The sequence below is a fragment of the Battus philenor genome, unplaced genomic scaffold, assembly GCF_028537555.1.
Source record: "Battus philenor isolate CCGP_79_NKW_IND1 unplaced genomic scaffold, ilBatPhil1.0.hap1 SCAF_21, whole genome shotgun sequence".
In the NCBI taxonomy this organism is placed as follows: Eukaryota; Metazoa; Arthropoda; class Insecta; order Lepidoptera; family Papilionidae; genus Battus; species Battus philenor.
The window spans coordinates 8,909,470-8,923,117 of record NW_027181684.1 but is presented as its reverse complement, the minus strand read 5'-3'; positions in this window follow the sequence as shown (position 1 = coordinate 8,923,117).

Sequence of the window (13,648 nt, the reverse complement as noted above, 5' to 3'; positions counted from 1 at the left end):
TGGCTAAGCGCATTACATTTAGCCATAAATCTATATTTGGTAGACGCATACTTTTTTATGTACAGATGTTTACATTGTTTAAGAATTTTATTTAGAATAAAGGACTATTAAATCAGCGGAACTCGAATTTATTGTAAAATGTTAGTAATAACAAACAATTTTCAGATGAAGGTTTTTTTTCAGTTTCCTGACGCAAAATGAACGCAATGACGTTCGGTTGCGGAAATTAGGTCATTATACAAGCATTCCGTATGACTGTTCCATAAACGCCATTACGGAGTGCTTGTATTGACTAAGTTAACATGCATGGCTATACATGTAGGCGTATAATATCAATAGGAATAATATCATGAAGGTTTCTCATAGACTCGCGGCGCATTAGTGGTTCGTTGGCAATATTTTTCCAACTATGTGTCCTGTTGCACTTTAGGCTTCACTCAAAGTCTGTCAATGCTCAACATAAGTTGAGTGACATCGTTGACTTACTATTTTCTAAACGGTAATATTAAAATAATTAATAAATTGAGATCGCCGGAAGACACTGGATGCAGAAGCCTATATCTAGCTGTGGACATCCTAGGGCTGGAATGTTGATGATAATGTATTTAACTTCCTTTTCTTCTATTAATTTCGGCAATCAGAAATAGCTCTCTGGTTTGAGATTCAACTTTTTAAAGTTTATATCTAAGGGTTATTTCAAGCATGTTGCAAACATCAATGAACTAAAGAAAGATGCAAAATGTTAGAAGAAACTTTTTACTATAAAAAGACGATGTGCAAATGGAGATATAGTAGATATCTAATGACATTGGGTTTCTTTTATGATTTAATAAAAAAAATATAACCAAAACTTTTTTATTTTATTTCAAAACAAGCATGCGTTTTGGAATCTTTATTACGCCCAAATTACAAAATACCTTTAGTAGTACATATGACCTCTTTCTGATTCTAAATTAAAAAAAAAAACTGATGTATGTGTAAATCACATGGCTGTTCCACATGGAATGCCTGTATTTGATTTTAATGCTGTTTGTCCAGAGGTTGCAAGAGCTTTAGCGGAATTGGGCTTGCGAAACCAGAGTCCGCAAGCTATATAAAACCAAAAATAAACCAGTTAAATGGTCGTTGAGTGATGGTGAGTACCAAACTTGGTAACTTAAGTAAAAAAAAATATACGGTTATTTATAAATAAAATTATATTATAAAAAGTTCCGACAGTCGCGCGACTAATTGAATGGCACACCGTGATGTTTGACAACCCGGTGTCCTGTTGCACCGATATTCGTTGAAGTACGTCGTCCGCTGCAGCGACGTTTTCAAGGCGAGTCGCGTGTTAAACATAAAGGGGATACTTTCTTTGGGACGGACAGACATTTTTTTTGCGCCGTCCTTACATTCTTCTTATATTCTTTGGTTCATTTCTTCTGCCTTTCTCTTTCATATCACGATATCATTCATTCCTCACCTCATTCCTCAGTTTTACAGTTTTTTTCTTTATTTTATTTTTTAAACTTTTTGTTCTAAAATGAAAAGTGTATACTTTTCATTTTTATTATGCTTTATTTGCTATTTTATCTTTATTTTTAACTTTTATTTCTACTAATTGCTTTTTCTGCAACTTTCCTGAAAAGTTCGAGGAATATTGGTCTCTTTCCGTCCTATTCCATTCGTCAAGCGTTCCCAGCCTGAGCTGTCGCTTGACGAATAAGATGGGAAACTTAAAGGTTGTTCAAATGTCTCCGTTCTTATTGTACCGTCGTTCAAGGTCCGGATTTAATAGGTTTGCTATATATTTATACCGTCGCCGCTCGACACCTAGCGTGACCTGCAAAGATTAATGAAACAGCTACTTGAAAAATATTTAGTGATATTTATTTAGAGCTGCCAATTTTTCGTTTACTATTACATTTCTTATCTTCATGCTTCATTCTTCACCTGTTCACGGAACTTGCGCTGTAAACAGAGTGTCTGATATTCAGTGTATGTAACAGTTACATGTATATGTGTATAGCGTTAATATATAGCTCATTTGGATGAAAAATTGTTTAAAGCTTACACCTATCTACAATCACACTATATAAAGTGATCATTCTAAATCATAATAAAATCATTCTATATCATAATAAAATCATATTATCATTCTAAATCATAATAAAATCATAATTTTTTTTGTTGGGATGTGTTAGACCAATAACATCTGGCAGCGTAAAGTCTAGTCGTAGAACAGATAGTAAACATTAATCAATTTTAATTTGTAGTAATCTTAATTTTGAGAAACGCATTATTTTACTATAGTATCATATGGTTGCCGTCAGGAATTGACTGCAAATGAGTTATACATTCACTACCTTGAAACTTGTATAATAAATTTCTACGCAAAAATTATAGGGTTGACAAAATCACTATTGAAGATTATTTTAATTACAATCTACGAAGGATTAACTCGTGTAAGATTTTCATCTTTTATTAAATTATAATTCCTACTAATTAGATTATGTTACTTACCTATTTATTTGATTAGATTTGCTTACAATTGTTACAAATTTATAATGATAATATTTAACAATCAATAACAAGCAAATAAGATCAGAGATCAGGAGATAGGATTCTCAAGAGAACATTCTTACATGACGCGTAGAAATGTTTTCTTAAACACTTAATTGTTATTAAAAATAAAAATGCTGATGTATGCAAATAATTTCGTAAGTTTGAAGGGCCAGTCGCAGAAAATTTAATAGATATGCGTGAGGCCAATTAGAAGAACAAAACGTTTCCCAGATTATACGTGTTACGTTCATACTGTAGAGTACTAGAGGTTAGGAATTTGAAATGGTTGACAAAATGCCAAGCTACAACGAAGCGAAGTACAGAATAAGAGAATATGTTAGTATTACTATTACGTTCATCACCTAATTTGATTTGAACTCTTGTTCTTGCTCTCTTGCTCCTATGTAAAATAAATCGAATCACAGTAATCTCTGTGTTGGATTGAATACCGCAAATTTGATGATAGCAACAAAGGACCATATCTATGTCTATGTTTCTATTTTTGTTGAATCCATGATTTTTGTGATGACTTTTTGGTAAAGATCGTTTTATTAATGCGAACAAATGATATATTTAAAGAGATAAGAGATAAGATGAATCTCATAATTATTACATGTACATAAAACTTATTGTTTTGTACATAAAACAAATATAATATCACTTTCGTCGTTCTTTTATAGCATTGTCGGGGAATGCGCGCTGTCAAATTAGAAAAAAAATGGGATAAAGGTTTCTGATTTTATGTACTAAAACTAGGACAGTTTATGTTGGTTTGGATAATGTTATATGTAGCGTAGGTTACATGACTTCACTAGAAATTCTAACAGGTTTATATTTCCAAGACAGATCGTCTTCAAGTAACGCTAGTGAAAGACTGCCATCAACGACAGGAATGTTGCGTTCAGTGGCTGAGATAGTCTCTACAAAAGTAGAGCGTAATACGGCAACGGTAAACAAAAAAAATAAGGCGATGCCCACGTACTTATACGTAGGAAATTCATGAATTTCATGGTTTGGCTATTTAAATTTTGAGATAAGAATATAACGGCATATAAACTATCCTAGATCTTGGACCATAACAGTATTACAAATAATTGGAGATTTTAATTGTTATAATAAATTGCAGAAATGCGTCACAGCTTCGAGAGCTTGCTGTCTAAATTCCTAGTCTAGATAATTACAGCGCGAGCTGTTGATTCATTGCATAGATCTGTTATATTTTTATTACTTGAAAAAGACTACTATAAAGTAATATTCATGTGAAATTCTTAAATATAAAATACATATTAAAAGAGATTCTTTTGTTTCAGAATGAATTGCACTTCAAATTGATCAATTTGATCAAAATGATATGTTACAAGTGGTCGATAAGTGTATTGCTATTATCAAGATCTCCACACCTCACCTCTAGTGTTAAAGAAAAAAGATTTGCGAAAATCGCTAATAACGTAACAGGATGAGGTTATTGATAAATCTCAAGTGTACTTTGCGTTGGTCAATTGATATGACTGCAAGAATTCCTTCACAGATTATATATTATGTGAAATTGCTACTGGTTTCAATATTTATAATATAGTCAGTGCCGATGAAAATTACATACGATACGAATCTACGTATTTTAAGGTTTAATGCACATCAATTTATGTTAAAAAGATTTTAAGGTTTTTTTTATAAGTTTTAAGGACGATTGTGTTGCACACTTTGTGTGTCTGTGTGTAGTTTCTGTTAAATTGGGTTTTTCTCGATTTCTTCTCATGACGTACACAAATGGTCACTGTAAAGGACCATACGTAAATAATGAATATAAGTTAATGAAGAAACTTGAAAAGCCTACCATGGCTTTATGATATGTGTAGTAACCTCTGTACCATCCAATACCAATCTCTGTACTATTCATATTTAATTATAAAATATAACCGTAAACTTCTTTACGCTTTCCGATTGTTCCAGAAATTTCTGTCATAATAATATTGTAAAGCGGATTTTCTAAGAATTCTCAAAAACATTATGATAATTGAAAAGATACAATTCAAAAGATACTATCTAAGATCATAATCAATATAGATTGTTATCGAGATTCTCTATCGATAGACTTTGATGCGAAATATTACACCTGTTTTCATAAGGTGTTTTCTTTGAAATCATTTAAGTGTCACTTCCACTTGAACACGATTAAAATTAGTAATAGATAATTTAAAATTGAATTTTAATAAATGGGACAACAATGGATACCGAACATGTCGATTATTACTCAGCTATAATAACGATTATTTGGTAGGTATGTCAAATATCAATTGGCGGTAGCCCAGCCCAGAGACTTATAATAGTAGGTCCCGCGTTTGACGTTCGGGATAAAATTTTATATAATACATACTTTGTGCATTAATTAATTGCTATTGCTCAAAAACAAGTTACCAGAGGAAGGGCAGTAGATCCGCTAAATTTAATAAAACTCTGTACCATAGTACCACACTGCCTTCTCCAACTCGCCTGTCAAGCGTGGCGATTTGGGTTTGAGTAGATCAATGCCTTGCAATAAGCGTCTGTTGAAACGACAATATTTAATATACCAGTGCTTTCATTACTGCACACGTTATCACAAACAAGCGAGATTTAACTTGCGCGCCACTGTAAGGCCTGGGCATACGTGCGGGGATTCACATCGAATCCGCTGCCCTGAAAGTATATTATTTGCAATATCAATTGATATGGCTATCAATACCCCTCCTTGTGTAATCGCCTCATTCGAGTATGCCCGGACGCGCTTAACGGCATCAATGGTCAAGCGACTATACGAAATGCTAAAGTCAAATTGGTACTTTTACAAGTCTGGACCTTTGTCTCCGAGATGTCGACTACGAAATCGGTCCCCTAGTACTTCGAGAGCCATGATCCAGAGGCAGAAGAACGCCGACGAGCCCATCTGCTCTTCTGCTTATTCCAATTTTTAAATCGCAACGTCTAATTCGGCTTGTAATAATAATGTTACCGCAGAAACGTTGTGTTCATCATAATTATTAAATGTCGCTACTGCTAAGGCGAAGCTGGGAAATAAGGTATTTAATACATCCTCCAAAAACCTGCACTGAAGAGTTTCGGTCGTCGGCGGCGTCCAAGGACGAATTATGTTTCTCACCGCTCTATATCGACGTCCCTGTGGATTCCCGAGGGATATACAGCTAGATTGACAGAATTACTTAACTAATAAGAATCACCGTCGATACGCCGTGTTTATTCATTAAATTGACAAAGTCTGAAGGTGTCAACATATTTCCATAGGCATACTATCTTCCAAAAAGTTACAGTGGTCACACCCAAATGGTCTTTGATATTTTTTTTATTCTATCAATAGAACTATAACATTATCTGTGTCCGTAATGAGAATTGAATAGGCAACGAATAAAACTATTCTAAATGAATCTGCCTCTTTATGGTTAAATAATATACTTGGCTACGCTGCTAATAAAAATTCGGGCGCCGCTCCAACGCCGCCGCATTTAGGTCCCGCATAGCAGTCTCTATGTGCCCTCAAAAATCCATCTGACTAATTTGTGACGTATTGTATAACGTACTCGTATTTAGTGACTTTTTTCGATTCCTAATTCATATTCTCAGAAACATAACAATTGCTAGTTATTAGGAAAACGATACTTCTGAAGTGATACCCTGTCTTACGATATTAAAAGCTTCAAGTTGATAATATTCTCACAATCATGAAATTAATATTGTAACTTCTCTATCAAAGGCTCCAAAAGGAACCCTAGAGTTTAATTACTATAACGAGACAATAATAATAAGTATAGGAACTACTACATCTATGTGCTATTCGCAGTCTTCTAAATCAAACTTGGAAGGCTATAAATGCTTGTTTGTAATCGTTGTTACAGTTGTGTTTCTATAAGTTTTCTTAGAAAACTATTATGTAGTGGGTTTTCGCGTCCTTTTACATTCAAACTTAGGGCCATTAAACTCCTCTGGGCTCCTGTAACCGCTTCTTGCTTTTAATAACGTCGTACTTGTCAGGTTAATTTAAAGCCGTCCGTTGATCATCGTTTTATTTATTTTTTGATTTAAAAAATACTATTTTCCCTTATCTTATTATCGGGACAGCAATATACACCCTCCTGCTTTCTCCTTCTCTCTCTCTTCGTTTGCAATTTCTACCTTTATTTCTATCATTCAACATATAGCATTCACCGACATTATATGTACGCATCGTCTCCTATCCCTCGCCACATACCATGGGACTGGCACGGCCGGGGATATTGTCCTATTAGTCGCCTGTCAAGACATCATAGGAAGAGCGGGAGTGATTTTTTTTGTTTATATGTAGTGGCCCCCGTTATTGGGGACCTCTCGTTCCACCCCTATTTATGGCACTCGGTCTCGACACGGAGCGCTTCCCAAATGCGGGGCATTCTGCTACCAGGTGGATCACGATCTGGTCCACGCCCGGTTCACAGAAGCACGAGGGATCCTCCTTGAGCTTAAACTTATGGAGGTAGTCAGAGAACCCCCCGTGCCCCGTGAAGAGCTGGACCCAGACCGTGTCCACCTCCATGCTACGGAGCGCGCGATAGGTCGCGACTGCGTTCGAGAAGAACTTCCGCGTTGTCGATGGCGTCGTTCCTTCCATGTACCTCCTATTCCATTCGTCAAGCGTTTCCAGCCTAAGCCGTCGCTTGACGAATGAGTTGGGGCATTTCTCGTATTCTGGTCGTCCTTTACTCTTCAGGGACGCGTCTTTCTTCTTCCCCGCTTGCACTTTCACCCAGTAAAAACTAACATTCTTACCATTCTCTCCAGTTTTCATAACATTCTCTTTTACTCTTACCGCTTAGAGATGGAGGGTGTCCGATCATGCGATTGTCTAGAGGGCGGACCGCGAGTCGCAGAGTTTGGCGGATGACTGCGCCGACCCGCTGGCCGCGTACCCTGTGGGTTCCGCTAGTGCTAGCAGCTCTGCCTGGTATACAGTGCAGAAGCTGCCCAACTTGAGCTTTTTGCTGTGCAGCTGTACGGCGTCCCGCATAACGCAGAACGCCGCACCCACCTTGTACTCAATGCGGCTGCCGTCGTTATAAATTACCAGATCTACTCACGTTCTTCACACGACGGTTGAACGTGATCATCAACTGTGAGGCCTAGTATCTGGATCTCCCTAGTCAGGCCGAGTGTGTATTCACCTCCCATACTCGGAAATGGGTTGTCGTACTTCAACTTATTGGTTAGTACCATCACCTTTGTTTTGTGAGGGGCGAACCTAAGTTTGTTTCTGACCCCCTACCTTTGTACATGGGCGAGAACTTCGTTGGCCCTACTAAAAATATCCTGTGCCTTTTGTCCCGATAAGACCAGCATTGATGGAGGAGATGGGGTTTACGAACGCCTGACAGGATGAGGACGATCCAGAACGTTGGGCCGCCTACGGGTCCCTATACGCACCCCTTGGTGGGTTTTCTGACCCACTCTGCCCCCGCGTACCATATGGACATCGATATGATCGCTAAAGTAGCTGTCGACAGACGCCGCAGATTCGCGGGGCAGCAAGTCTCTGTCAGTCTGCACTTTATAGCAGGCCACTAGGCGTTATCGAAGGCTCCTACCGAAGGCTAGGTAAGAGCAGAAGTGGTTTTAATCTCCAAGGTGGACCCGAACTACACATGGGTAACAGTACATAACTAGCTTTGAAAAAAAAACACTACATAACTATCCACAATCGCAAGCGATGGCACAAGTTCCTCGAGAAGAAAATACTTGGAGAGGGTTACAACGCTCAGCAACAACGGGAGGAGAAGAATTCTTGTCGTTGGTGCCATAAATAATAAATATGTAGCTGCCACATTAGAAGGTACATACCTATAGCACAACTGTTAACTTGTGAGCCCTTGCGCTTTGAACAAAGTCGACTCCCTTTATCCAAACGTCTTGTTTGATGAGCGATTTGCTGACGGAAATGCCGCCACAACGGTCGACTCGGATCGAGTGATATCTTCACAACAGGACCGCGTTGGCAAACGTCGCCACAACAAACGACGTGCCATTTAATACGCAGCGCGACTGTTGGAACACTTTATGATTTTATTAATAAAATGAAATATATTATATTAATAAAATATTTATATTTTTACAAATAGCAGTGTATAGCTTTTAACGAGTCAGCTATAGAGTCACGAAATTTGAATTAATGTAAAACTGTAATGGTCAAGTCAGCGGATATGTATATATATGGTGTTTGCTCCTGACAAATGTGTTATACATTCCTATTTAAAGCTTATGGGTACTACTATATAGTCTTTTGCTTTGATGCAATAAAACTAGGAAAGTAAATGTTGATTGGTATAATGTTACATAAATCCAGAATAAATCAATCACCTCGATATTTCCAATGCGCGTCGTGTGTCTAAAAGTACTGCGTGAAGAAGACATATTATGGACGTTTAGTTTCGCGTTTGGAAACGTTGTATATTAAGTGAGCGTGAGTCGCCACAAGTTTTTACATTTATAACCAATCATTATATTAAGTTTTATACTAGAACCGCTGCACCGCGAGTTAGTTACAACTTTACCTAACGCGTGTTCTGGTCATATTATAAATTCTGGTATCTGGTCTAAAATTGAATGGTAATCACCATCATCATCATTTCAGCCTTTGGACTGTGATTGCTAGACATAATTCTGCCATAGGTTTCCAATACGACCAGTAAGAAGCAGCCTGCATCCAGACTTTTCCGACGACCTTGATAAGGTCATGTGTCCTTTTTATGGGTGGACATCCTACGCTGCGCTCGATGGTCCGTGGTCTTCACTGCAGAATTGGGAATCCATATACATTACTAGATAGTATATATATATAAATATATATATATATAGAATACGAGTATATATAGTATAGTCTTATAGTATAAATAAATTTATAAATAGATAATAGCGTAATAAATGTTAACCCAGCAACATCTAATTTATCTGATATTACAACGGCATTATGTCGATAACCATGACCGACGCTTTATATTTGCGTCATATCATTATAATAAAGAGGAAATTTTTAAATACCTATTATAAAAAAACACTAAACAAATTTTGTTTTATGAATTGTATTATTAAAGATATTCAAATAGCAGTATCAAATATTACTATGCATCACGTCAAATAAATCCAGAACACATTAAAACTAAATAGAAGAATGTAGGTAATTTTGTAAGGAAAGATATTTATAGTTTATTTTACTAATGAGAATTCTTTAACACACATATATATATATATATATATATATATATATATATATATATATATATATATATATACATACATACAATACCGATACAATTCAATACGTCAGGTGACACATCTGACGTAGATTTATTTTAGTTTATTAGTTCGTGGATTTCGGATCCGCGATCCCTGAGTCCGATGAAGCTGTAAAAGCCAAAACGATTAACAGCGCGCATCAACATTCGAATATTGCCGTGTAACGTTAATAAATACGATATATAATAAAATAATAAAAATAATGTCCGTCACATTTGTGATAATGATATTCATTATCGTACATGCATTACGGCTTAAATGACGTTTACGGATTAATCGATTTCCCGAAATTAATACTAAACAATGCAATAAATTCCATTATATTGATCGTTTCCGGAGTGAATAATTTCCAGCAACAACGACATGAAGACATTAAACATCTTGTATATAAAACCTTTTCACGACTTTAACAAGGTAGTTCATCCACCTTACAGTTTGAAGTCCTGCGCTGTCTTGGCGGTTCCTGGTCTATATTCAAGAAGATTTTGGCCTCAGCGGCAAACTGTTCTACGGTCTAAGTGGCTCGCCCAATGTTACTGGCCTTTGTTGATTGTTTTTCTTCATCTACGGTTCTAATAATTTTAAGTCGGCCTCGTAGTACGTAGTACCTGAAATTCCGTGCATAGCTTGTTAAATCATATATTACGTGAAAACAATTATTAAGTATTTAGAATAACTTATAAAAACTTATAAGAATAACTTATAATAATCCCAGTTCATTAAAGATAAATTTGCAAAATTGCATACAAGACTAACGAATATGCAAGAATGTAGCAAAAATTAATAAAGATTGATTAAATTTTGTTGTCTGATAATAAAGCATACGATCCCGAAAGTCAATAGATTACTGATATCGAAAAAAGTAGACACCTGTTTTGTTGGTCCTAAGTCTGTGAACCAGAATAATATTGGAGGTAATAAACGTGTAGGAAATAAAACACTGTTTCCCAAAATGGTTAAGGTAGATCCTTACCTTACCTTACTTTTAGCAACGACCAAAAATTGGCACACACAATTCATAAGCGGAGGTCCACGAAAAGTCTTCTGATAGTGAAGGAAAAAACAGTTACTTGTAAAAACTTGCATAATCCATATTTAATATAACGTGCCGGGACTTGCAAAGCGCCGCTGCCGTCCACAACGCTTTTTATGATCCACCCATCAATTCTCATTTTTTTTGAGAACTAATAATTCATAGTACGAATTCAAACACGTAAATTTCTATTGTTAGATCTAATTTTCACACTTTTTGTTCAGGAATATAGTTGAAATGTAGCTGCAAGAAAGACTTCTTCTTAGACTTTTCTGTAGACAGAAACCAGCTAATTTTTGAAAGTAGGCTACGAGAAAAGTACATCTGAAATAAATTAACTTTTGTTTCTCAGATTATGTTACATAGATATTGATTGAAGATAAAAAAATTATTGACATAGTTTTCCTTCCGCGTCTGAAGACGAAGGTCTTTGACCAATATGTGGTACCAGTGATGACGTACCGATTCGAGATGTGTTCGCTAACGACGGATCTTATAAGAAGACTCGAGGTCACACAGAGAGCAACCGACAAGGCTATGGTCTAGGTTTCGTTACGTGCGTAGCTCGAAAAATATATATATCTCCTATAATTTTATTCGTTATATACCTCCCGATTAAAAAAACTAAGCTAATCTGTAACTGAGGTGACATCCTAGCACAGTAATCAAAGTTTTTTGAAACCTTCAATAGAGATAAGAGAATTTGGGCGACAATTAAACGACCACAAGCTTAAAAAAACAGTTCCCTTGTTTAATGACGTATTAAAACTTTATTACTTACTTAGTATATAATCCACCGAAATAGTGATCGAATTAATCCACGTTTAATTACTTTTTATCATTTACTTTAGTAACAAAACAATTAAACATATTTATATCATCACACACACATATATATGTATATGTATACATTTATACAAAACAAATCTTTGTTGGTTTTCAGTTTTATGCGTAACAATATTAAACAGAAGTTATAAAAAAAATTACTGTAGTATTTTAAACGAAATTATCATTAAAATAGCAATAAAAATATTGTAATTTTATAAATTTTTGTCAACAAAATATCCTGTTTTAACTTCTTTGTAATTGTGTTTGGTGAGCTTTGCTACTTTGAACCAGTTAACAAATTGATAATTTAATAGACACATAAAAGACATATTTGCCACAAACAAATAGTACGTAGATATGAAACAAACACATAAAACAGACAGAAAGCACCTAAACCGAATATATTTATATATAAAATGTTTGTTACAAAAATTCTTCAACTCTGTAATGTCCGAGAGCCGTTTGATGGCGTTATTGATAAACAGCACCGAAACGGATCAGTCTAATCTCTGGCAAACAATCTAAACCCATATGACAGACTGGCGGATCATAGAAGGATATAGTGCCGATGCCTTTATAAACGTATTACTTCTATTTAATAAATAAAGAAGAGACATATCAACTAGTAAATATACACATCAGAAAATATATTTATATTTTCAATATAAAGTATATAAATGTATATTTTACATAAAAGTAGGTAATGACTTTATTAGTATTCTATTAGCAAGTTTTTACTTCTATAAGGAAATGAAACAATGTTGTTCACATTTAAAAAGAATTTTAATTTTGTAGAGAGCGCCTTTTGAATATTTTGAAAATGTTACGTTTACATTTTATCTATATAATGTGCATTTTATTGAATTTATCGTTAGAAAGACCAAATAATGTCTTTAAAACTGTCTTTGAAAACAAGTTATGGTTAAAAAAAAAATCTGTTCTATTTCAAGGTTCAATTTCATTTAACCCTGCAATTGCTTTTGTGTTTAAAATGTTTGCAGCTAACCATATCTTGGGTGTCAAGACCAATGTTAATTTTTGGGGGAGATCTGGCCTTGCAGTGGGCGTCTATCGGCTAAACTGAAACTGATTAATCGTATCTATTAATCAGTTAGTTTAGCTTTTTTGTATAACAATTTTCTGACTCCTTTATTATAATAAATAGGATACAGTTATCAAATTAACTACAAACTGTTATTTGGTTGATTTTATTATTTCTGTTACAAATAGATCTATTTTTGTCGATGAATTCAAGGTTTGTGTTATTGTTTTTTTGGATAGTGTTATTACGCATCAATTCGTAATGATTCCGGAATATAATTTGGTATCTCGAACGTTTTCCATGTATATGATAAGAATGATAACGCGCACATATTACAGAGGCTCGGCTTCATTTTACATTTAGAGCGTTATCAATTAGCGTATATTTTTCCACCTATTTATAATATTTTCTAAGAATAATTAATGTATTGAAAGAGCTTGACTAAAAAAGGAAATTTTTAACAATAATTTAAGTACAATAAATGATTATATTCAATCTATTGTTCTTATCTCTGTTTATTGATACATTGATAGTTAACAAGGAAATTGTATTTGACTAGCTCTATCGGTTAAAGAATATACACTCGTAAAATTAAAGAGATTATGTAAAACACAGAAACAAGGAATGCATTAATCTGCTATTCTTGTATTGAACAACCCGTAAGTTATCGTTAAAATAATCACCATTTTAACTGTAGATTCCCAATAGATTTCCAATAGAATCGTTGGGAAGCGGTTTGCTTACACTATGCGAATGAACGTCTTTTAAAATGTATTATTTTTTATTAAATTTTTAAAAGAAAGTTAGGAGAGTTGTTCATGATATCGTCAGAATACTGGTAGCGCCCCCTGTACGAACAGTATGTTTTCGAATTTTTGGTTTCTACA